Source organism: Rhinatrema bivittatum, chromosome 2 (assembly GCF_901001135.1).
Source record: "Rhinatrema bivittatum chromosome 2, aRhiBiv1.1, whole genome shotgun sequence".
In the NCBI taxonomy this organism is placed as follows: domain Eukaryota; kingdom Metazoa; phylum Chordata; class Amphibia; order Gymnophiona; family Rhinatrematidae; genus Rhinatrema; species Rhinatrema bivittatum.
Window position 1 is genome coordinate 804,865,317 of NC_042616.1, and position 25,079 is coordinate 804,890,395.

The following is a 25,079-nucleotide window of genomic DNA, read 5'->3' on the forward strand; positions in this document are numbered from 1 at the left end:
GCACAGCGGCAAGCTACTATTGAGCAGATGGGGTGGTGTCCTTCTTCAATTTCACAGACTAGGAAGCAAGTAATATCCAAAGTGGTGACACGACAAATTGCTGTAATGATTGCTGATGATGATCAGCCACTGCAGATTGTAGAGAATGGTGGATTTAAGAAGCTGATGCATCTTGTAGCCCCTGACTATAAGATTCCTTCAAGAACTACATTTATCCGTCAGGTGATTCCTTCCCTGTACTCACAATGTCGTGCTCAAATGCAGAGCGTGATGGCAAGGGCAAAGGGAAGGAGCATACATCTCACCACTGATATTTGGACTAGTATGATTGCAATGCATGCATATTTGTCTCTAACAGCACATTGGTGGCAGCTGGATGAGGCATTAACTGACAGCACAAGAAGCAGTGGCAGTAGCACCAGCAGCTCCAAAAAGCTTTCTCCAGGATACCGGTGGGCTTTACTGCATGCTCAAGTGGTAGACAAGAGACATACTTCTGAAAATATCTTACAGACAATTCAGGGGATGATGGAAGGATGGAAAGGGCTACTTAGAAGCAGTGATATGGTGGAATATTTAAATGGATATGTTATTACTGACAATGGTGCCAATATGATTAAGGCTCTGGCTGATGGTGGATTCAAAGGCATCCAATGCTTTGCACATACACTGCACCTGGTAGTGAGGGATGCTTTGGGGCTAAGTGGCAAGGAAATGCAAGGTGCTGGTACTAGTCAAGTCCTGAAGCGGTTAATTGAAAAGTGTTGCAAAATAGCTGGGCATTTCAATCGCAGTATGAAAAGTGGGAAGGAACTCAGAGAAAAACAGTTAGGGCACCAGTGCATAACCTTGTTCAAGATGTGCCTACCAGATGGAATTCCACTTACCTTATGTTGGAGAGATTGTCTGAACAACAGACATCTCTGCATGATTTGGCAATGGAATCAGAAATTGGATTGGAAAATCCACTTGGATGTCAGGACTGGACAAACATTGCACAGATGGTGCATGTCCTCAAGCCTTTCAAAGAATATACTGATGAACTGAGTGCAGCTACGGCCAGTTTAGGTGATATCATCCCTATAATATATGATCTGGACCAGGTATTAGAGGAATTTCTGCATCAGCCAGATTTGTCAAAGGCATCTCGTGAGGAGGAGATACCAGTACCCTCAGCTCCTGAATGGCCTCCTCCATGGCTGACAGCCTCCTCTCCACATCCTTGCATTGAGTATCAAAATTAGCCCTGAGGCTGTTTACTCCCTGCAGGATCTCCTTCAGCATGGTAAACCGTGCATGTGCAGTGCATACGCAGCTTGGAGGAGATCCTGCAGGGAGTAAAGCAGCAGTGGTGCTGCTGGCGCTTGGACCTGCTGCTGTGGCACTGATGGTGGCTGTGGCACCGGTGGTGGCTGCCTCTTCTTGCCCTGTAAAGAAATGTAAAAAAAAAAATGCAACATAAGATATAGAACAATACATGTGAAATAAATAAGCAAATATTGTACGCGTACGCGCACCAGCAAGTTTATAATATTAAAATAAATTTGACCCCTTAGTTTACTTAATTACAGGGTTTTAGAAAAATGAGTCTATATTCTACAACATCAGAGAGGGAGAGTGGAGGGATATCATTCAAGATAATTAGATAATATTATATAAATATATAACATATCCCAACCTATATAACTGATCAAAAACAATAATTTTGTTTTTCAGCCTCAGACAGATATACTAGACACACTACTATTACTAGTACTTAAGTACTGGCCCTGTGGCCCAAAATACAAGCCATTAAGCCTGTGAAAACGGGCTAGATTAAAAAAAAAAGTTTTTCAGTTCCTTTTTGAACACGGCACTCTTCTACACTTCTTCTTCCTCACTCATCCTTTTTCTCCCACTGCCTCCCTCCCCTCTCACTGACTGATACCCCCTTCCCTCAGTCTCACATTCCCCTCCCCCCCCCCCCCCAATTCACATTTGCAGGCCAGGGCTAAATTATCTAATAATATAATACCTGGCCCACCAGTGACGGTTCCCTCCCTCCTCCTCTGGTGGCAGCTACTGGGCCCAGGAAGCCCTGCCTCGTCCCTGCTGGTGTGTGGTTCTGTGCGAAGACACAGATCAAAATTCAGAGAACAACAGTTAAAATTTTAAAAAGAGGAATTAGATCTGACCCAAACATTATTAAACACAAATTCCATTACAATTAATTGAATAATATTTGTGTACTTGTGTAGTATTCTCTAGAGATGTGATTCGTGTGATCGATCGTCTTAACGATCGATTTCGGCTGGGAGGGGGAGGGAATCGGATCGTCGCAGTTTGGGTTTTTTAAATATCATGTAAATCGTGTAAATCGAAAACCGGCACACTAAAACATCCCTAAAACCCACCCCGACCCTTTAAAATAAATCCCCCACCCTCCCGAACCCCCCCAAAATGCCTTAAATTACCTGGGGTCCAGAGGAAGGGTCCCGCTCTGATCCTTTACTCTCGGACCTCCGGTGCGTTGTAGAAATGGCGTACGACCGGCGCCATTTTGCGCAAAATGGCGCCGGTCGTACGGCAACACGATTCGACTGCAGGAGGTCGTTCCGGACCCCCGCTGGACTTTTGGCAAGTCTTGTGGGGGTCAGGAGGCCCCCCCAAGCTGGCCAAAAGTCCCTGGGGGTCCAGCGGGGGTCCGGGAGCGATCTCCTACGCTCCTGACGTCGGGGGACAAAAAACAAAATGGCGCCGGCGCTACCTTTGACCTGTCATATGACAAGGTGACAAGGCAAAGGTAGCGCCGGCGCCATTTCTACAACGCACTTTTATCTTTATTGAGTTCAAGAGAATATATGTGGCAACTCCACAAGTAAATCAATGTTCATTTATATAAGGTCCCCCGACACGGTCCCGTGTTTCGCGGCGGCTCCATGACAGCTCAAAATGATTGTCTGAACACTTGTGGTCCCTCCTGATGCAGCCGCCACGAAACACGGGACCGTGTCAAAAAAGGGACCTTATATAAATGAACATTGATTTACTTGTGGAGTTGCCACATATATTCTCTTGAACTCAATAAAGATAAAAGTCATTGAGAACTCTGTGGAATTGAAGATTTGTTCCTGCACCATTGTTGTTGGATACTTGCTGATGTGCAAGGGTTTTGCTTCGGTACTTGTTTGGTAATTGAAATCTCCCATTATTACTGCACAACCAGTTTGGTTAGTTCACCTTATGAACTCCGGAAGGAGATTCTCTTTGGTACAGTGCAAGTACTAAGAAGGGCATTAGCAGTAAATTTGAGAGACTGAGATCATCCCCATCATGCCCTGGCTCATGGAATGAAGTTCATTCTTGTCAAGGTTTGCACAAAATAAACCCATTTGGAAAATCTGCCCTGTGATAATTGTTCTACTATATGTGCCTGCCCCCATTGAGCTTACATATTGATAAACAGTTGTATACACAACACTTCTGCATCTGTGACTCAGGGGGTCCTGGAGTGGAGTCAGTCTGATTTGGGCTTTTGGGACAGAGGATCTCCGGCTTGGGGTTCCTGGCTCCTGGTATATTAAGGCTCCTGGGTCAGAGGTGGAGCAAAGCCAGCGTGTTCCTGGAACTGGGCTTCCCAGGTGCAGTGGCCTACTCTGGACCCAGGATCTCCAGGTCTGGGACCATGCTGGCACAGCACCATAACTGGCGTTCAAATTTGATCATATTATGAGCACTGTCGACAAGCAGCCCCGCTGCCGTTACCTCTCTCAGCAAATCCTCCCGAGCTAAGCCTTCAGGAGCTTAAAGGCACATTTCTGCATTTGGGAATAATAGATAATGCCTTTATTAACATGGGGTTCAGATGACTTAGAGCTGATTGGTGCCCATAGTTTTATCTCATCTGTGCTCTAAAACCTTTATTAAACTGCGAATAGTTCCGCGCACAGGAATGTGCTCATAATTGGGGTAAAACACTTGCGCTCAGCCTGGTGCACCTTGGTATTCAAGCCTGCACCTGCCTGTAGTTATGTTTGCTGCTCTTCATGTGCTTGGTAAGATAGGTTCAGTCTGATGGGTGTGGCCAGATGTTCACCCACTTTGGTACTGAGAGGTTGTGAAATGAGATGAAAGGAGCTTTCTGTTTTACAAGAGCACAGGGGGGGGGGGGGTAGGAGGGATGTGTTGCTTAGATCCTCCATTCTCTTGTTTCCACACTCTGGGTTTTCACATCGCTCAAGTTATTTCCTTCGCAAGGTTACACAGGTGGCATTCCGCGAGGAGAAGCAAAAAAAAAAAAAAACAAACATTGCCACATCCTTGTTTTAATGTAAACGGGGAGGCAAAGTGCAGCTTCACTGCTTACCCTAAGCCCGACCACCACCGCTGAAAATCCTAAAGCAGAAATAAAAGAAAAGTAATCCACTTCTCGGAAAAGAACAGGCAGGCATAACGTTCACTTTCAAAGGTTTCAAATGAACCCTTCCCGGTAACAGTGGCTGCTAATATACGACCTGTCCACCCAGATGTGGGCTGGCTTGTTGTTAAATACATGTAAAAAAAAATAAATATAAAAGAGCAGGAAGGTTTTCGGTGTGTAACCAAGAGTGAAAAGGTGTGAATGGTGCGACAGTATTATTATAGTACAAAATTAGACTGTAAGCCCTGTGGGCTTAATACCTACAGTAGTACCTGAATGTAATCGGCTTTGGTGTGCACTGAAATGCTGAAAAGTGGAATATGAAAAATCTAAATAAAATAAATAAATATCATAGATGAAGGCAGATAAAGACCAAAATGATCCAGCCAGTCAGATCAGCAGATGCGCAGGGTTGTAGCTGCCACTCCGTGCAGGTCATCCCAGGGCAGGTTCTATTTAGGGTTGTAACTGCTGCTCCATGTATGTTACCCCCACCCTCACCCCCAGGCAGGATCTAAGAGTTGTAACTGCTCCTCTGTGCAGGTTCCCCCTGTGACACCAGGGCCATTTTAAAGTTTTGTGTATGGGCCTTCTTGTGTGTTTCTCAGATTAATCCCACCCCCAAGTAAGGAACAGAGAAATGTTATATTATTACTAAATTTGTGTGAAAACAATGCTTTACGTGCCTGAATGAATACTTACACAGATCCAGAAACAGAAATTACACTTAGCAGAATCCCTCACCTTGGTCACACATGCAAAACACAGAAAGATCCCCACCAAATACAGAATAAAGAGACCATAAAGTACACAGAAATGTGCAGCCAAAAAAGTGAATTGGAAACAGCAACGAGTCAGACTCTCTATACAGTGTAATAGTGGAAAAAGAAACATTACCATTCCTCATAAAACAATACAATCAAGAAATATAAAACATCAATCATAATAGTAAAACTATACTAATAAAAACAGTCAGTTGAAATCAGCTCTGCCACTTGGGCCACACTCCTCTTAACACACTGCTGCTGCCTCCCAGGCTCGAAATGCCAGTCCAAGGGCCAAAATACACTGAATCCAGATATTTGCTGTGTCCCAAACACTGCCATTTGGGTCACACACCTCCTAACACCTTACTGCTGCAAAGCAGGCCCAAAACACCAGTCCAAGCCCTGGAACACACCATATACTGCTGTGTCCCCAACACTGCCACTTTGCCTCACACATCCTGATTCCTCCTGCTATTTCTCCAAAAACATCGATGGGGCCAACATGCACTGACCAATCTGCCTGCCTTGCCCTATATATAATCAATTGTGTCTACATGCACTGATACCATCTGTCTGCCTTGCCCCATATACCATCATTGGGGCCAACATGCTCTGACACCATCCGCCCGTCTTGCCCCATATACCGACACTGGGGCTTGACTCCTCCAGGTTCCTCCTGCCATATCCTCAGCAACAACACTGGGCCCTGCCATATCCAACTGCCTCCTGCCATGTCCCCAATAACAACCCTGGGGCCCGACATATCCTGCCACTTCCTGCCGTGTTTTCAACAACACCACCATGTCCTGCCATGTTCCCAGCAACAACACTGGGGCCTGTCACATCCTGCTGCTTCTTGCCATGTCATAGAAACAAAGAAATGACGGCAGAAAAGGATCAATGGTCCATCCAGTATGCACAGCAAACTTATGGTAGTTTCTGCACTTATCGGTTTCCCAGACCGTCAAAGTCAGGGCTTTCTATCCTTTCTTTCATCAGTGTCTCCATGAATTTTCCCACCACTGAGGTGAAGCTAACCAGCTTGTGGTTTCCAGTCTCCTCTCTGCTACCACTCTTGTAGATCTGGACCACCACCGTTCTTCTCCAATCATTTGGCACCACTCCCATTTCCACGATCTATTGAATAGGTCATGCATTGGACCTGCCAGGACATCTCTGAGCTCCCTCAGTGTCCTGAGATTAATTTCATCTGGCCCCATGGCCTTGTTCACTTTCAGTTTTGCTAGCTCTTCCCATACATTCTCTTCTATAAATGGATTTTCATCTACCCCATCTCACCTACGGTCTTGTCAGCCAGCAAAGGTGCTTCTCCAGAGTCTTCTTTAGTGAACACCGAACTGAAGTATTTGTTTAATATTTCTGCCATTTCTTCATCTCTCTCCACACATTGATCATTGTCACTTTTCAATTTCATTATACCATATCAGACCTTTCTCTGATATATCTGAAGAATTAATTTTCACCTTTCTTTACCTCTTTGGCAATCCTTTCTTCCACCTGACTTTTAGTTTTCTTGATGTCCTTCTCGTCTCCCTCAATTTCACCAGATATTCTTCCCTGTGTTCCTCGTTTTGGGATCCTTTATATTTCTTGAACACTGTTCTTTTTGCTTTTATTTTATCCATCACCTCTTTGAGAACCAGATCGATTTCTTATTTCTTTTACTTTTGTTTACTCTTCTAAAATTTAGATTTGTTGCTTTTGTAATTGCTTCTTTTAATTTGGCCCATTGTTGTTTCACCTCTCCCATTTTCTCCCAGTCTTCTAGTTCTTCCTCTAGGTATGTCCGCATTTCGACAAAGTCCACATTTTTGAAATTCAAAACCTGAGTCTTCGTGTGACTTCTCATCATCCTATTTGCTATATCAAACCATACCATCTGATGATGACTGGTGCTGAGGTGGTCTCTCACCTGGACATTATAGATATTATCCCCGTTAATGAACACCCAAATCCAGTATCGCATCTTCCCTCATGGGTTCCATTATCATTTGTTTGAAGAGATCCCCTTGCATGGCATTCACTATCTCACTACTTCTGGTAGATTCCACAGAAGGGATTCTCCAGTCTATGTCCGGCAGATTAAAATCTCCTATAATCAACACTTCTCCCTTCTTTCCCACCTTCTAGATGTCTTTGACCAGATCTCTGTCTAGCTCTTCCGTTTGAGTTGGAGGCCTGTAAAACACTCCAGTAAAAATGGATGCACCATCATCTTTTTTTAGGACGGCCCATAATACTTCTTCTCTACCCCACATTCCTTGCAGTTCAGTTGCTTCAATATTGTTTTTGACATAAAGAGCTACTCTTCCCCCTTTTCTGACCTCTCTGTCCTTCCTTATCAAGTTATAGCCCAGTATGGCCATATCCCACTCATGAGAGTCCGTAAACCATGTCTCTGTGACTGCAACAATATCCAGGTCCGCTTCTACCAATAGGGTATGCAGGTCTGGGATTTTATTGCCCAAACTGCGAGCATTTTTAGTCACCACTTTCCAGTTTTTCTCTCTTGATTTGTTGCACTTCCCAGCCAACAACAACACTGGGGTCTGACATATCCTGCTGCTTCCTGCCATGTCTTCAACAACAACACTAGGCCTGCCATGTCCCCAACAGCAACACTGGGTCCTAGCACATCCTGCCACCTCCTGCCATGTCCCCACAGCAACACTATGGCCTGACACATCTTGCCAACTCCTGTCATATCCACAACAACATCATTGGGGCCTGCCACATCCTGCCACCTCCTGCTATGTCTCCAATACCAACACTGTGGCTTGACACATCTTGCTGACTCCTACCATGTCCCCACATCAACACTGGGGCCTGACATATCCCACCACTTCCTGCCAAGTCCCCCAAAGCAACCCTGGGGCCTGACACATCCAGCCACCTCTTTCCATGCCCTCAACAACAACACTGGGGCCTGACACATCCTGCTGCCTCTTGCCAAGATCACAACCACCACTACTAGAGCCTTACACTACAGGGGTCTGACAGCACATCCAGCATCAGCTTTCTACTGCCATACCCCAACATCAAGAGCACAAGGGACTGATAGTCCATCGAGCATCAGCCTTCCACTGCCATACCCTAATACCAGCAGCACAGGTGTCTGTCAGTCCATTCAGCATCAGCCTTCCTCTGCCATACACCAACAACAACACAGAGGTCTGACAGCACATCCAGCAGAAGTCTTCCACTGCCATACCCGAAAACCAAAAGCACAGGGGTCAGTCAGTCTATCCAGCATAAGCCTTCCAATACCACAACACCAATTGCATGTGGATCTGACAGCACATCCAGCAGCAGGCTTCCACTGCTATACCCCAACATCAACATCACAGGGGTCTGACAGTCCTTCGAGCATCAGTCTTCCATATCCATAACCCAACACCACAGCACAGGGGTCTGACAGCATATCCTCAGCATCAGCCTTCCACTGCCATACCCCAAAACCAATAACATAGGGGTCTGACAGCACTTTCAGCATTAGCCTTCCACTGTCATGTGCCTAACACCATTACAGGGGTGTTACACAGTTCATCCAGCAGCAGCCTTCCACAGCCATAACCCTAAAGCCACCACAGAGGGTCTGATGCATTCTGTTCAGTCTACCGTACTCCTAAATCAGGAGTCTGATATATCCTGCTTCAGTCTGCCATACTCTAATCACCATCAAAGTGTCATTACTCTACTGAGTTCCTGTGTCTGCTTTTCCCCAAGCACTACCACAGGGCCATGGCTCCACTGAGTTCCTCTGCCTGCTTAGCACCAAACACCACCAATGGTTCATGACTCTACTGAGTTTCTCTGCCTGCTTAGCCTCAAGCACCATCACAGGGTCATTTCTCCACTGACTTCCTCTGCCTGCTTTGCCCCAAACAGTTGTTGGGTGTTGCTTGGGACTGAGAAGGCAGAGGAACTCAGTGGAGTCATGCTTCTGAATATAAAATGAGAAAGTGGTCAGCCACGATAAAATATTATGAAATTGCCTATTAATGACCTTCTTTGGATGAATTTGCATTATTCATGCATGTAAATTGCAGGGGAGGGTACTAGGACAGGAACATACAAAATATTGCACGTATCGCCGCAATATACACTTTTTAACTTGCATTAGAGTACTTCTGCGGCTTGATGCATTACCCCCTAAGTTTGTACCTGAGGAGAATAAAGTGATTTGCCCAAAGTCAAAAGGAGCAGCAGTGAGATTTGAATCCTGACTTCTTTTCAAATTCTCTTTTTGCCTGCCTTATCAATGTTTTACATCTAATTTACCAATGCTTATGGTTTTTCCTAATTTCTTCAGTTTGATCCTTTTTCTAATTTTTTGAAAGAAGTGCTTTTTCCTATAATATCCTCTTTCATCTCACTTTTTAACCATGGTCACAGTTGGTTTGGCCTTCCTTTCACCTTTACTAATGCATGAAATACATCTGGTCTCGGCTTCCAAGATAGTATGTTTAAACAATGTCCTTGCCTGATGTAAATTCTCTTCATTTTATCTTCCTTTTGAAAGTTAAATGCTAGAGGAGTAGACTTACTAAGAAGTTCATATTCAGAGGCATTTAGCCTGATAAATCACTTATCCAACTAAATTAATATTTGGGCACATAACCATCTAAGTTTTAGCCAGATATATTATTATCTAGCTCAAATTTAGCCAGATAATTTAGGGCATTCTGGGGTTGTATTGAGGAGGAGTTATATTAGTCAGATAAGTTACCTGGAAAAGTCTGGTTGTGCAAAAGAGTGGCCTAAAGTTAGCCAGGTAGAATTATCCAGCTAACTTTAAGATAGCTGCCTATATTCAATAGTGCATCTCCAGTATTGAATATTAGGGATGTGAATCGTTTTTCTGATGATTGAAAATATTGTACGATATTTTCAATCTCGTCAGAAATCGGGGGCTCCCCGAAACTGATAGGAAAACCACCGATAGGAAAAGCACTGGACAGCTGGCACCATCTTTAAAAATGGCACGGGCCATCCAGTGCTCCTACCATGTGACAGGGGCCAGCCAATGGCACGGATACCCTGTCACATGGTAAGGGCAAAGGGCCATCGGCGCCATTTTGATTAGTGGCAGCCGACGGCCCGAGAGCGAGAGATCACCCCCGAGACCCCCACTGGACCACCGGGTACTTTTAAAAAGTTTTGGGAGGGGTTGGGAGGGTGGGGGAAGCTAAAGGATGTGTTTTAAAGAGTCGGGTGGGTTTTTTGTTTATCGGCTCGGGCGCAGCAGATAAAAAAAAAAAACGATCGGACTGCACGAAAAGAATTCCACAATAGTCCCCGAACCCGGAATTGGAACCGATTCCGGTTCCAATTCACATCTCTATTGAATATACCTCCAAAGTGGGCCAGATAAGTTTATCTGTCTAAAGCCTAGATTCACTAAGATGTGATTTTTTATTGTGAGAGGGGCCCAATATCACAGGGGGGTAGTCCTGAGATATTTTTCCCCTCAACAAAATATCACAAAACTATCACCACTTTCTTTTGTCTCGAGGAAAAAGTCTGCAAGTCAAAAGAAAGTGACTGAGGCCTTGAAAATTCCCTATGTTGGCCTCCAATGCATGGGGCCACCATTGCTTTAAAGGGCCATCAGTGATCTTACTAAACCCCCCTCCTATCCACCCTGAGATTGCCATTTGAGTTTAAAAAACAAAGAATCTTCGACACTCCCTGATGATATGCAACGATTTATTAAGGCTGAGATTACCCATACAGAATTGTACCAGGTGATACAAGCACTAAAGGTGGGTAAATCCCCAGGGCTCAATGTCTTCACCGCTAAATTCTATAAAGTTTTCCAAGCAGAGGTGATCCCAACCTTGCTGAATATGTTTAACTCGTTGAGGGAGGAGGGATCGCTATCACCCAAATCAAACCTGGCTGGTATAACAATCTTGGCCAAGAGTGGGTGGGACCCCATGCAGTGTGGTTCCTACCGTCCCATCTCTCTGACCAACATTGACCTCAAACTCTTGGCCACAAGGCTGGCACAAGTAGCCCCGTCTTTAATCCATGAGGATCAATCAGCTTTTGTCCCAGGTCGACTAGCCTAAGATAATGTGAGGAGCATCCTGGAGATAATTTAGCAAGCAAAAAAGGCGGAGGTCCCGTTGGTGATATTAGGGGTCGACGCTGAAAAGGCCTTCGACAGGGTACATTGGTCATACCTGTTTAAAGTTCTTGACAAATTTAATTTGGGTTCCCATTTCATTAAATGGATTCAGCGATTATATGAAAATCCATGGGGAAGCCTAAAGGTCAATGGCGAATACATGGCTCCAGTCCTAGTAAAGAGAGGTACCAGGTAAGGGTGCCCTCTGTCACCGCTTCTTTTCGCTCTGTCTCTCGAACCATTTGCAGCAAGGGTGAGGGTGACTCCAGAAGTTCGGGGCCTGGTGAGGGGATCTACATTATAAGATTTCTATGTTTGCGGTGAACCTTTTATTCACAATCACAAAACCCGAAGGTTCCTTGCCTCTTTTATTACAGGGCCTGAGGGACTTCGGGGGAGTTTCAGGCTTTAAAGTTAATAAAGACAAGTCAGAGCTTCTCAATATATCAGTGGACTCGAACCACTTTGATGATATTGCGCGCACTCTCCCTTTCCGTGTTGCGAGAGATTGGGTGAAATATCTCGGAGTCAAAATAGGACTGGAATATCAGGATTTATTCCAACTAAATTATGATCCACTGTTTCGCAATATCCAAAGTGCCTTGACCCGCTGGGATAGGGGGATGTTCTCTTGGTTTGGAAGAATAGCAATAGTGAAGATGAATGTGCTGCCCCGTCTTAACTATCTCTTTCAAACACTCCCGATACCTGTGCCTGACGTCACTTTGACCCACTGGCAGCGTAAGCTGTTTAGATTTATCTGGAAGCAGAGACCTCCCAGGGTGGGACGTGCCACCCTATTCCAAGAGAAACTCCAAGGTGGCCTTCAGATGCCTAATTTAACCTGGTATTTTGGAGCCTCACAGCTGAGCGCGTTCCTTCATTGTCACTCGGGGGACCTACTCAAACCATGGGCAAGGATAGCCTCACTTCCTAGTAATATGCCACCACTACACATCAGGGCCTGGCAGAGGGGACGCAGCGAGTTTAAGGATCTCTCTCCTTCTATGCAGCTAATATTTCAAATATGGGAAAAATGGGAAATCAGATTAGTAGGCAATAAACGAGCGGACCATCTGACATCCTTTTTATATGATAAATTATTCCCACCAGGTAATGAACCAAGTGTAGTTACCAGATGGGAGACTAGAGGCCTCTATAAATGGGAGCAATTATGGGATGGGCAAAAACTTTTAACCTTTCCCGAATTACAGCGCCTTTACCAATTACCAGATACGGACTGCTTTGCTTATAACCAGGTTTTGCATTATTTTGTCACAGTGCGTATAGGGGTGGAATTATGCAAGGGCAAATCTCTGTTCGAAAACTTCTGTTATCAACCTCACAGAGTTACAAAACCAATTACTAGAATTATTACAATTATTAAGGGGACTTTTCGGAGTAAGGCGCCCTTCCAATGAGCTTGGGAACGGGACCTGGGGGGGGGGGGAGGGGGAGCTGGAAGATGACGTATGGGATCAAATCTTTACTGCTGTCTTACACCAGAAAAAATATGCAAAATATATGGGGGGAACAGACAGTCTTTGCTGGAAAGGGTGCGGACAAATAGGGACTTTCCTACACATGTGGTGGGAGTGTCCGAAGGTGACAAAGTTTTGGGAGGAGGTCCGGGATTTTACCTACAAGGCAGCGGGTGTTACTATACCTGCAGACCCTAAAGTGTGCTTGCTGCGTGCTCCGTTTGAGGCAGGTTCTTTATGTGCGTTAAGATGGATACATCAGGTGTTTTCCGCCGTCACTTGCGAAATTGCATTATGGTGGCGTAAGACTGAAGTTCCCTCCCTGAGTCACTTTCTTGCCCGGTTGGACAAAATATTTTACATGGGAAAGTTAACAGCCTACACAGTTTTGATAAAGTATGGTGGCAACCTTACCTCACCTGGAAGGAGAAAGGTCGGTCAAACATCAAGTGCTAGATTTAAGCATTTTGTACTATTTAGAGAAACCCCTCATTACCAGATTGCTGTTGTATGGGTTTCTTTATTTGGGGATGCAGGGTAAGAACATAAGAACTTGCCATGCTGGGTCAGACCAAGGGTCCATCAAGCCCAGCATCCTGTTTCCAACAGAGGCCAAAACCAGGCCACAAGAACCTGGCAATTACCCAAACACCAAGAAGATCCCATGCCACTGATGCAATTAATTAGTCACCAACCAACCTCTTTCCCTTGTGGAAATATTCTCCAACACCCACTGTTCAAGGGAAACCCTTGTTCGGGGGTTTTTGTGCGGTGGCTATGTTTCAGGACAACCACTTTGTAATTGTCCCTTTTTATAGCCCCGTATATTGCTCTTTATTGTTCACTCATTGTGCCCATTTTACTTTTTTTTATCTTTTTGGTTATAATTATTTCACTTCCCCCTGGCTGCTTATCCGACCCAACCAACCATTTTTGTCTTGTATCATGTACTTATCTAGGCTGCCGCCCTTATCGCTTCTTGTGGATTCGGATCCGCCTTGTGGGCAGGCAAGAAGCGATAAGGGCGGCAGCCTAGATAAGTACACGATACAAGACAAAAATGGTTGGTTGGGTCGGATAAGCAGCCAGGGGGAAGTGAAATAATTATAACCAAAAAGATAAAAAAAAAAAAGTAAAAAGAAAAATGGGCACAATGAGTGAACAATAAAGAGCAATATACGGGGCTATAAAAAGGGACAATTACGAAGTGGTTGTCCTGAAACATAGCCACCGCACAAAACCCCCCGAACAAGGGTTTCCCTTGAACAGTGGGTGTTGGAAAACTGATGCAATTAATAGCAGAGGCTATTCCCTAAGTAAACTTGATTAATAGCAGTTAATGGACTTCTCCTCCAAGAACTCATCCAAACCTTTTTTGAACCCAGCTACACTAACTGCACTAACCACATCCTCTGGCAACAAATTCCAGAGCTTTATTGTGCGTTGAGTGAAAAAGAATTTTCTCTGATTAGTCTTAAATGTGCTACTTACTAACTTCATGGAATGCCCCCTTGTCCTTCTATTATTCGAAAGTGTAAATAACCGATTCACATCTACCCATTCTAGACCTCTCATGATCTTAAACACCTCTATCATATCCCCCCTCAGCCGTCTCTTCTCCAAGCTGAACAGCCCCTACCTTTTCCCTCAAACCTAGGATACACCTTTATGATGCGATCTGATAACACAAAGCTCTAATCTCTTTATTTTCATTCAGAGGCAGTTTTGAAACTGGATGAGGGGGAATGGGGGGGGGGGGAAACATTGGACAAAATATATGTATAAAAACAGGACGCAGGCTAAATGAAAACCAATAAGAACATAAGAACATTGTTGTGGTTATGTGTGTTTGGTGGATCCTTGGGTACTGTGGAGGTGACCACGCCCATGGGGAGGAGCCCCTAGAGGAGCCACAACACTGGGCTAAACTCGTACTACACAAACACAAGAGTTCTTTTATTAGACAGCTTGAAGAAAACCACCAGAGGTGGCATTAGTGAGGCAGACTCGTAGTTGCTGTCTCAGGGACCTCGGCAGAGGGGCCCTTCTCTCCTTGATGACGTCAGGAGGTTCCGCAGCAGGTCTCCCAGCGAGGAGATACTGTGGATGAGATAGACTGAGAGTTAGAGTACTCACTAGGTGTTTGCTGTCAGTGAGTTTGACAGCCGACGCTCAATTTTGCCGGCATCGGTTCTCAAACCCGCTGACAGCCACGGGTTTGGAAAATGGACACCGGCATAATTGAGTGTCTGTCTTCCGACCTGCAGGCCGCGGACTGATTTAAATTTTTTTTTTTTTAAATTTTAAATTTTTTTTAAATTTTGGGGCCTCCAACTTAATATAGCCATGATATTAAGTCGGAGGGTGTACAGAAAAGCAGTTTTTTCTGCTTTTCTGTGCACTTCCCCGGCGCCAGCAGAAATTAACGCCTACCTTTGGGCAGGCGTTAATTTTTGAAAGTAAAATGTGCGGCTTGGCTGCACATTTTCCTTTCTGAATTGCGCGGGAATACCCAATAGGGCCATCAACATGCATTTGCGGGCGCTATTAGTTTTGGGGGGGTTGGCCGCTCGTTTTCGACGCACAATTACCTCTTACTGTATACGGGGTAAAGCTGGCGCGTCGAAAACGCGCGGCCAAGCCTGGGCTAACTTGCGCACGCAAGTTTTAAAATCAGGGATCGGCGCATGCAAGGGGGTGCACAATTGTGCACCTTGTGCGCGCTGAGCCGCGCTGCCCTCCCCCATTCCCTCCCCCTAGCCTGACCTTCCCACCCCTTCCCCTAACCTTCCCCCCCCCCCCCCAGCCCTACTCTAACCCCCCCGACCTTTATTTTACCTTTTGGGACTTCTGGCCGACTGCCGGCACACAAGCCCCAGCACAGCCCCAGACTGCACACAACCCGCCCCCCTCCCCGCCCCTTTCTGCAAGCCCCGGGACTTACACGTGTCCCGGGGCTTTACGCGCATTGCCGGGCCTTCTTAAAATAGGCCCGGCGATGCGCGTAACCTTTTTTAAATCCGGCCCCGAATGTTTTCCATAGCAGGCCCCAAGTGGTGGAAACCCCCTGCCAGAGTAATTACGCCAGATAACAGAAAGAAAGTTCAACCGTGAACTGAAAACATGGCACTTTAGAAAAGCTTACGATTTGATATAAAACACCAATACTCTGAAAACTTCAAGGTCAGTAGCAGGGATAATGGCAGTGAAGTGAGCAATCAGGAATGAATGATGTAAAGTGCGAAGGTGGTAGAACTAGAAACTGCATCTGCTGTAATGTCGACTCTGAAAATGCATGAATAGGAAGTTGTCCATAAATCTGCAGTCGTGTTGACCAAGAATATGTACAAATATGAGCTAATCCACAGTTATAGGAAAAGTGCAGAGTAAAGTCATGGTCCACACAATGATTTCATTATATCGTTAAAGTAGATTTTACTCGGAAATGGCAACGCCACAAGGTTTTTACACAGCGTATAGCGTGGTGCAAAAGAACAATGGGTAACCTCTATCGAAATAAAGCTTGGTAATGCATCAATGTACTTCCATTAATTGTATTACACAATGGCCAAAGAATACGTAAATCACTAAACAATACGGTGCTGCAGACGCTAAAGAATTGGCGTGAAAACAACCGGAAAAATGAAGAGGCGCAAAGCTAACCAAACATAAAAGAAAACCACATGAATCCGGAAAAATGAAGAGAGGCAAAGCTAACCAAACATAAAAGAAAACCACATGAATCTGGAAAAAAGGAGACAGGCAAAGTTAACCAAACATAAAAGTAAACCACATGTATAAAATGCGTGAATCTCTAAACAGTAAAGTACTTTAGGCGCTGAAGAGATTGACTCGAAAGTAACTGGGCAGATAGATTAAGAAACAGAGCTAACACAACATAAAAGTAGATAACAAGTGTGCAATATGGACATACCTGCATAGATTTCTTGTTATCTACTTTTATGTTGTGTTAGCTCTGTTTTTTAATCTATCTGGCCGGTTGCTTTGGTGCCAATTTCTTCAGCGTCTAAAAGTACTTTACTGTTTAGAGATTCACACATTTTATACATGTGGTTTTCTTTTATGTTTTCGCGCCAATTCTTTAGCATCTACAGCATCGTATTGTTTAGTGATTTTATGTATTCTTTGGCCATTGTGTAATGCAATTATTAATCCATAATATATTGGGCTTGGTAGTGTGTCCGTCAGTGCTCGCGCATGTTCCCCAGCCCGCCGATAGATGGCGCTATAACATATCGGGCTTGGGGCGCAGGCGGCTCCCTGGACAACACCAGGTACAAGAGGTACGCCTGGGGGAATTCTGCAGCGGCCATCGCGGGACAGGCTGAAAATAGCTGAGGGAGACCCCGGCATGCCGCGAACGGAGCGCGTCCGGCGGCGCACGCTCTGTTTGCGGCGAAGATGAAGGCCTGGCGTGCCGTTCGCGGCGAAAAGGGAAGGCCCCCGTGTGCCGCGATCGGCGCTCCCGGGCCGTCATGTTCGCCGCGAACAGACCGTGTGCCACGGGACGCACTCCGTTCGCGGCATGCCGGGGTCTCCGCTGCTATTTTCTGCTCAGGGCGAAAATGGAAGGCCCCCATGTGCCGCGAATGGCACGCCGGGCCTTCATCTTTGCCATGAACGGCGCGCCAGGCCTTCATCTTCGCCACGAATGGCACGGGTCCCGCAGCATGCCGGTGAGAGAGAATGTGTGTCGGGGCGGGGAGGGTGAGAGAGAGCAGGCGGGTGTGAGAGAGAGCATGGGGGGGGGATGCCAGTAAGAGAGAATGTGTGTGTGAGAGTGGGGGGGGGGGGGGTGACAGAGAGCATGGTTGGTAAGAGGGGGGTAGGGAGGGTGTGACAAGAGAGCATGGGAGGTAAGAGAGGGTGGGTGGGGGAATGCTTGAGTGTGGGTTTCAGAGAGAGGGAGCCTATATGAGGGGAAGAGGATGCTGGTGAGAGAGAATGTGCGTATGAGAGAGGAGAGGGGGTGTGGGGGAGTGCGAGAGACAGCTTGGTTGGTAAGAGGGGAATAAAAAGGCTCGCCGCCCGGGCGTAGAACGGGTACAGTTGCTAGTGGAAGTATAGTGATGCATTACCAAGCTTTATTTCGATAGAGGTTACCCATCGTTCTTTTGCACCACGCTATTTATTGATTTTGTTTGTTTTTTTAGAATTGAAACGCTTCGTTCTGTTCCTCCCGACGCAGCCTCACGGCGAAACACGGGATCCGTGTCGGGGGGGACCTGCTAGAACTTTGCAATACGCTGTGTAAAAACCTTGTGGAGTTGCCGTTTCCAATACTACCTTAACAATATATTGAAATCGCTGTGATTTTATTTCGAATGGCAGTATGTCAAATTTAACTATTAAACCTAAGCATCGCTTCCAGCAGGCCAGGAGGAATCACAGGCCTCAGCTAAGGAGAGAACATGGCCCCCCTCCCCCCACACCTTCCCCTCATCTTCAGGCCCTGGAAGGGACCCGTTCTGGATGATTCGCCCTGGGCTCCCCTCCCCCTCCCCCAGAGTCGGCTCTGAGACTACAACCTACAGCATAAGAAAGCAGAACACGAACCATCACGTGAGGCTGTAATGGCAGAGCAGAGGAACTGCCACAGTCACAGGATATGGGGAAACCAGTGTGACAGGACGCAGGGCTCGGAAACAAAAAAAAAAAAGCCAACTCTTTTCCTGTCAACCTTACAATTCTGAACAAAAAAAAAAAAAAATCACTCAACATGGCAATACAAAAATCGAAAAATGATTCAATTTATAAAAGCTTTTACTGCACTTTAGTGCTCAGGAGGGGGGGGGAAAAAAAAGCCCATCCTTTTTCATGCCCTTAATTTAAAAAAACATGTACACAAGTCCTGTTCAAATAGCTGACTGAGCTGAGAACGTTGTAGGTCATTTGCACACCTATTCCTTATTAAATGTGCATTTTGAAACTCATGTTTTTGCAGTGGAAGCAGGTGCTCCACTAAGTTGGGGCAGAAGCGCCAGAACAAACAGGGGCCCGTGTTTTTGGTTCTGGGATGGTTATATATATTTACATCCCTGCTTACTAGTTTGAGAGATCCTTTTTAAGACCCTGCAACTGGAAGTCTCAGGCCACAGTGGTCATGGTTGGAGCATGGCGTGCCACAGCTGGAAGTGTCAGGCCACAGTGGTCATGTTGGAGCATGGCGTGCCACAGCTGGAAGTCTCAGGCCACAGTGGTCATGGTTGGAGCATGGCGTGCCACAGCTGGAAGTGTCAGGCCACAGTGGTCATGGCTGGAGCATGGCGTGCCACAGCTGGAAGTCTCAGGCCACAGTGGTCATGGTTGGAGCATGGCGTGCCACAGCTGGAAGTCTCAGGCCACAGTGGTCATGGCTGGAGCATGGCGTGCCACAGTTGGAAGTCTCAGGCCACAGTGGTCATGGTTGGAGCATGGCGTGCCACAGCTGGAAGTGTCAGGCCACAGTGGTCATGGTTGGAGCATGGCATGCCACAGCTGGAAGTCTCAGGCCATAGTGGTTATGGTTGGAGCATGGCATGCCACAGCTGGAAGTCTCAGGCCACAGTGGTCATGGTTGGAGCATGGCGTGCCACAGCTGGAAGTGTCAGGCCACAGTGGTCATGGCTGGAGCATGGCATGCCACATGTGGAAGTGTCAGGCCACAGTGGTCATGGTTAGAGCATGGCATGCCACATGTGAAAGTCTCAGGCCACAGTGATCATGGTTGGAGCATAGCATGCCACATGTGGAAGTGTCAGGCCACAGTGGTCATGGTTGGAGCATGGCTTTTTAAACAAGTATTCCCAGAGTAATCACCTGGCACACCGCAATGTCACTGCAAAGCTCATCTACCCTGAGCTTTTCGCCCCGGTCAAGCCCTCCCTCTCCTCCACTTGCTCTACCACCTCACCTTGCTTCTCCATCCTCCTACCCCCTTTTCCAGCAATCTCTCCTTGTCTTCCGCTCCCCCACACCCACCTTTTGCCAACATCCTAGATGCCTCTGCTCTAGAAAATAATCCCTGCAATGTTTTGGCCTCAAACTCTGCACCCCCCCCACCCCCAGTGGCTCCCCCCCCCCCCCCCCAGCCGCTTCCTCCCTCCCAATGTATTTACTCAATTCCCCCCTTCCCCCCTCCCCCCCTTTTTTGACAGCACTCAGAGCTACCTCTACTAACTGTATTTATTACCTGCAACGTTTGTTCCTAACTCTCCTCCCCCCTCCAAGTTGCATTCTCCCTGTTCAATGTACCTTCTTTCTTGTTACAAGTTATATGTAAACTGATATGATGTTCCCAACGAATACCGGTATAAAAAAAAAACCCAAAAACGTTAAATAAATAAATAAATGTGGAAGTCTCAAGCCACAGTGGTTATGGTTGGAGCATGGCATGCTGCATCTGGAAGTGTCAGGCTACAGTGGTTTTGGTTGGAGCATGGCATGCCACAACTGGAAGTCTCAAGCCACAGTGGTTATCGTTGGAGCATGGCATGCTGCATCTGGAAGTGTCAGGCTACAGTGGTTATCGTTCGAGCATGGCATGCCACAACTAGAAGTTTCAGGCCACAGTGGTCATGGTTGGAGCATGGCATTGCCACAGCTGGAAGTCTCAGGTCACAGTGGTCATGGTTGGAGCATGGCATGCTACATCTGGAAGTGTCAGGCTACAGTGGTTAAGGTTGGAGAATGGCATGTCACATTTGCAAGTGTTAGGCAATAGTGATTATGGTTGGAGCATGGCATGCTGCAGCTGGGTCAGGCCAAAGTGTTTATTTTTGTAGCTTGGCATGGCACAGTTGTAAGTATCAGGTGACAGTGGTGGTACTTGGAGAAAAAAAGGCAGTGGATCTCAGAGGAGTCATGCCCTAGTGGTGTTAACCAAACACCACCCCTGAGATATGACTCCACTGTCTTCCCCTACCTGCTTCTCCTCAACAACTGTTTGGAGCGAAGCAGGCAGGGAAAATCCATGGAACCATGCCTCAGTGGTGGTGTTTGGGGAAAGAGAGGCAGAGAAACTGAGTGGAGTCATGCCTAGGTAGTGACATTTAGGAAAAAGGATTCAGAGGAACTTAGTGGGTTCATGCCTCCATGATGGCATTTGGGGAAAAGGAGGCAATGGAGTCAGGAGATGGTACTGGGGGTAAAGGAGGCAGAGGAACTCGGTGGATTCATGACCCTGAGGTGGTGCTTGGGGTTAAGCAGGCAGAGGAACTCAGTGGAGTAATGATGCTGTGGTGGTGCTTGGAACTCAGCAGGCAGAATAAGGATGTATCAAACCCCTTAGGTTGTATGAGGTATTTGGTAATGTAAGGCTGCTGCTGCTGTTGTGCTGCCAGATGCCCTGTACTGTTGATATTGGGGTATGGCAGTGTAAGACTGCTACTGTATGTGCTGTCAGACTCTTATAGTGTTAGACCCAGTGTGTGGTTGGGGATGTGTCAGGAGGAAGCAAGAGGATTGAAGCCCCAGTGTGTGGTTGGGGACATGTGAGGAAAAAAAAGGGTGTGACAGGCCTCAATTTTGCTTATGGGGACAATTCAAGAGGCAGCAGGGTGTGACAGACCCCAATTTTGCTGATGGGGACAAGTCAGGAGGCAGCAGGATGTGACAGGCCCCATTTTTCTTCATGGGCACATGTCAGGAGAAGTAAAGTGAGTCAGACCTCAGTTTGGTTGATGGGGCAAGTCAGGAGGCAGCAGGCGGTGTCAGGCCCCAGTTTTGTTGTAGGTGGCCCTGACACTTGTTGGTGGGTAGGAGAGATAGCGCTGAGCCACTCTCGCTAGGTCTGGCCAGATACTGAACTTGTGGGACCTATCCTCAATGGTCTCTGCGAGATAGCGTGTCACTGAGATTTGAGCTGCCGTCTCCTTTGGTGGTACTGGACGTGAATTTTTCTTCCCAGCTGCTTTAGCGATCGCTTGGGTCAGATGTGAGCAGGGCCAGCGCTTCCATTGGGCAAACTAGGCGGTTGCCTATGGCGCCGACCCGTAGGGGGCGCCGAAGAGCAGCCGTGTGCTGCTGCCAGCAGAGCCTACCCCATTCGCAGCAAAGAGCAGAGATTCGTTGGTCCTCAAGCAGCGCATGCTGCTCGCGGCCCTGAGAAGCACACCAGTCGGCGGCGTGAGCGAGCTAGGAGTCAGGGCCGAGACCGGCTGGGGCGGCGCGACTGGGGAGGGGTAGCGTGGTGCGGGGCGACACGATGGGGGGGGGGGGGGTAGGGGGAAGACCACAAGGCAGAAATCACCTAGGGCGCCTACTACCTTTGCACCAGCCCTGGATGTGAGGATTGTTTCGATTTTCCTATGGAGGGTGTGCTAGGTGGCGATGACGGGGTGACTAGAGTGCTCTTCATGTGTGTCAGATTGCTGGCCTGCCATGCGAGTTTTCCCTTTCACACGCGGATCACATAATGTAAAGAGCATGCATGTAGGGTTTCTGGGCAGAGGTCCCAGTCTGTCTGTCACCTGCTTTTCCAAGGACACCAGACAGCGCAGCACCTCGCCTCTCATCATCCCCTCGTCCTGTGGAAAGCCGCTCCCCCCCCCCCCCCCCCCCGACTTTTCTAACAGGATGTGTTTACTATGGGGACGACATCCTCCAAGGTGGCATTTGTGGCAATGAGCTCCTCTGTGGCATCAGTAAAGGGCTTCAGGATTTTCGCAAGCTGTCTCGCGACTGACCAGTCACGATGCCCCAGGGGAGCCTGCACGCCCATCTCCGTTTCCGAGACAGATCATGCGGGGCGTCTGCTGCTCCACTAGCCTCTGCAGCATCTTGTAGGTAGATTTGGGTAATTGCCAGGTTCTTGTGGCCTGGTTTTGGCCTCTGTTGGAAACAGGATGCTGGGCCTGATGGACCCTTGGTCTGACCCAGCATGGCAATTTCTTATGTTCTTATCTTCTTAATTCCGTGGAGGGCCCATTTCTTGAATGAGAGGCTTGTGAAGCTTCTCCAATTCCTCCTGCTTTTCTCAGAGAAGGTCCCCCTGCCTTCACACTTCAGTGGAAGTGCCCAGCTGTTTTTCTACACTTCTTCTAGTGAATCATGCAGGTAACACTTGCTCTGGGTCCCTGGACCCCAGTTCCAGGGCGTCCTTCACTGCTAGGTGCAGGGTGTGAGCAAAGTATTGTACATCCCGATAGCCACCGTCGGATACTGCCTTGACCATATTAGATGTAGATGTAACAAAAATAATCTTTTTTAAAAAAGATTTTTCACAAAGATAGCTCACATATAGGAGGTGGTGGAGGTTTATGATTATATCATCCAATAGTGGTGCGTGGAACGCCTACATGGTTATGTGAAACCTTCATCTCTCCTATCACAATATCTTTTCACATAAAATTCTTAAATATAAGGTTCATAGCACACATACTTTAAAAACGTTAATTTACCCTGTATAGCGTGTAGGCATTTAAATTGAATCCCAACAATTGAAGCTTATTCATATGTTAAGAAGATTTAAAATTCTATCACAGAATACTTGTAAGAACGGTTTTGACACAGCGATCAAGCAGAAGTGTTTCTGTTTATTTGATTTTTAGTATAATTATATATCGCTGGTTCAGATTTTTTTTGGTTTGACCATATTAGAGCCATTTTTAGTGAGACAGAACCCTGCATTAAGACTTCTCTCTCTCTCTCTCGGCCAGCTACCAGCCCACCAGCATTTCTCTAATAGCTGTTAAAATATTGGCAGAGATATGGTCACCGTCCGCCAGGTTAGTGTGCAGCAAACCTCATCTGCATCCTATTGTTCCGGCCCCTGTGAGGCTGCTGCCTGCCCCTACCTCAGTAAAGTCCCGCCAGTGTGCTGTCAGAGAGAGGAAGGTGTGTGTGAGGTGTTTGTAGATGTCTAGATGTCGCTAGTGAAATGCACACTTGAGAAACACTCATCCCCTTTTCAAATTCTAGTGTCCTTTGTTTTACAGAAGGGGCTCCCTGACTTCTAGGGATGGGCAGGGGAAAAAAAATTTGGTTTTGTTTTTGGGAGTTTTTTCCCCCCGTAAATTTCAGTTTAGGGATTGTTTGATTCATTTGCCGGTAATTCATGAGAAAAAAACAAATCAAACAATTAAAAAAAAAACGGCCAAAAACTGAAAACGAGGCCTCCCAGGTGACTTGTCCGCCCGCCCAGAAAAATACCGGGGCCATGATCCCCCCAGCCCCCACTTACCTGGTCTGGTGGACGTCTACCTGCAAGGCCTAGGCCCAGATCCAGGCCCGTGCCTGGGCCTTGCATAGGCCAAGGGTGTGATAGGTCACTGTGAACTTGGCCTTGGCCTACTCAAGGCCGACGTCTCAGCTGGACCCCGGTCCAACACTGGGGCCGGTTCCGGAGGCTGGGTCCCGATGCCAGGCCCAATGGTGCGACCCAGCCCAGAGGTCGGGTCCCCGCAGCCAAGCCGCACATTTTACTTTCAGAAATTAGCGCCTGCCCAAAGGTCGGCGCTAATTTCTGCCGGCGCCGGGAAAGTGCACAGAAAAGCAGTAAAAACTGCTTTTCTGTGCACCCTCCGACTTAATATCATGGCGATATTACTTCGGAGGTCCCAAAAGTTAAAAATAATTAAAAAATGAAAATTTAAAATCGGCCCGCGGGTTGAAAACCAGACGCTCAATTTTGCCGGCGACCTGTTTCCGAACACGTGGCTGTCAAACCCGCTGACGGCCGCCGCTCCTGTCCAAAAAGAGGCGCTAGGGACGCGCTAGTGTCCCTAGCGCCTCTTTTTACCGCGGGCCCTAATTTGAATACTTTTTTTTTACTGAATCGCGCACCCCGGAAGAGCAGGCGCTCACCCCCTCTCCCGCAATTTTTACTGTATCGGCCTGATAGAAAGCAGCCTGTGCCAGACACCACCACAGGTACAGCCAGCCGCTTTGTGGTTTACATTTTGTTACTGCATTTAGTGCCTTTGGAAGTAGAAGGGCAAGTGGTCAAACCTAAAGCAATTCATTGGTGCAGCAGAAGCCATAATAGCAGTTTTCTGATCCTCTTGGCCTGAATCAAGAGTACAAAGAATCTCCCTCCCAAGGATTCCTGAAGCAGAGAGGGGAGAGGCGTTGGCTGAGGATTCTGCATTAGGATTGGGAATGGTCAGCACCGTGTTAGCTCCCACCTCACTGACAAACTCGGTACTGGTTAGTCCTGCTAATGCGGCCTTCAGCTAACGCCGCTCCCACCTCTGCTTCTTCACACTCTGGTTCAGAGGAGTAGGATGACAAACCTGCTTTTTACAGCCCGTGCCACACTGAAGCTGGATTGCCAGAAA